We start from the raw sequence: 1,964 nt of genomic DNA, 5'->3' as shown, positions 1-1,964 counted from the left end.
GACCCTAGTAGCAGCGGTGATGACATCCACCCAGCCACCATCTCTTTTTCCATTTTCTCCTTCCTTTCGGATCAGGACCGTCTCAACCAATATTGAGGCCTAAAGCGAACTCTAAGAATTGGGCATTTATAAAATTAATTTTTTATATAAATAATTTAAATAAAATTTATTTTTCGGGCTTTTTGAGATGCAAAATCGTTTAGTAAATTATCATAATTGATTTCTTTTAAAATTTCTTTTCAATAGAGAAAGAATTGGAGAGAGTAAAAGAAGAAGAATTCAGAGAGACCAAATAAAAAATCACAATTTTCCTCTGTTTTTATCAATTCAAAATACACAATAAATTGAAATTAGTTAAAAATAAATGCTGCACTTAAAAGATTCATTCTTTTAGGCACTTAATATGTTATTTAATTAGTCTATTCTTGGATAATTTTCTTTAAAATATATACTAATTAAAAAAACAAAAAATTTGGGGCCTAAAATATTTTGGGGCCTAAAGCAAGGGCTTTACTGACCTAGGTGTTGAGACATCCCTGTTTCGGATGCAGCATCCTTTCTTTCTTTTCTTTAGGGTGAGACTTTTCTTCTTAAAGACTTGCATCCTTAAATGAGAAAGATGGATGCTTAATTTAAGTTACAAAGGTGGTGAAGAAGGAAGGAAGGAAGTGGTGAAGAGGAAGCCGAAGGAGCAGTGTGATGAAGGGGGAGGGTTGAAGAAGATAACTCACCTGTGATTCACAATCAAGTTTTTATTTTTTTGACAAAACTTCTAATAATTAAATCAAATTAATTTCAGTAATATATTCTTTTAAAAAATGACATGGCACCTATGTGTATTATATGTTGGATGCATGTCATACAATGAAAGTCACGTCAGCTACCTCAGTTATTAATTGAATGGAAATCAGACAAAATTAAATTGCTCAATGTACACAACTGAAAATTTTGGAATCAAAATCGTCGGTTTAATATCAAAGAGTCAAATCCAACCATCACAATAATAAATGAGAGACTAAAAGTGTAATTAGGTTTTTATCATTACAATTAAAAGTAAAATTCATCGTAATTATGAAGCATATATTATCTCTTGTCTCAAGCATTCACTCTCAATTTAATAGAATTAATGTAATTTACGGTTTAAAAAACGTAATGTTTGATCTCCGTTTGAAATAACTCCAATAAACAATGTTATTAAACTCGGCCCGACGTTCGACTCGGTCAGGGTACTGGGTCAATGAATCACTGGTCTGGCCACTGAGTCACTAGTTGAACCGCTTAACTCGGTTGACACTAAAAAAATTTAAAAATTCATAATATCATAACAAAATGACCCATTTTACTAATCACAAAGTCACATGAAACAACTTGTATATATCAACTTTCCAATTTAGGCTAATTAAAAAGATGGTCAATTTTTTACAACACCAAAACTTGGTATTCATATTCTTTAATTTATCCTCAAAGAAAGGACAAGAAAACTTTGCAAGGGAATTATATATAGAACTTCTTAATTAGAGAGACTTTAAGAATTGAAACAACTGCTAATATAATATAGTAAATTGTTATTCAGACCCTCCTAACAGCTATTTAGACCCCTTAAAAAGTGCAAAAATACTAAACTACCTTTAATGAAAAAAAATATAAAAATATAAAAAAAATACTAACCCCACTCTTCACATTCTCTCTCCTCTCTCCTTACCTCTCCTCTTTCTTCCACCAACCACCACCACCCACCACCTCCGTCCCCACCACCACCACCACCACCACCGACCACCTCCACCGCCGCCACCACCGTCGCCGCCACCACTACCACAACCTTCATCTTATGTCATTTTTTACAATTTCAAACTTTAGGGAGTTGATTCTGTCGTTTTAAATTTTTTCTGCAATTAAACGCACTCTAGAAGTGTCTGACACACGCACATTAGAAGTGCGTGACAAACGCACTTTTAAAGTGCGTG

Source organism: Lotus japonicus, chromosome 6, assembly GCF_012489685.1.
Source record: "Lotus japonicus ecotype B-129 chromosome 6, LjGifu_v1.2".
In the NCBI taxonomy this organism is placed as follows: domain Eukaryota; kingdom Viridiplantae; phylum Streptophyta; class Magnoliopsida; order Fabales; family Fabaceae; genus Lotus; species Lotus japonicus.
Note: the sequence above shows the minus strand (reverse complement) of the source record.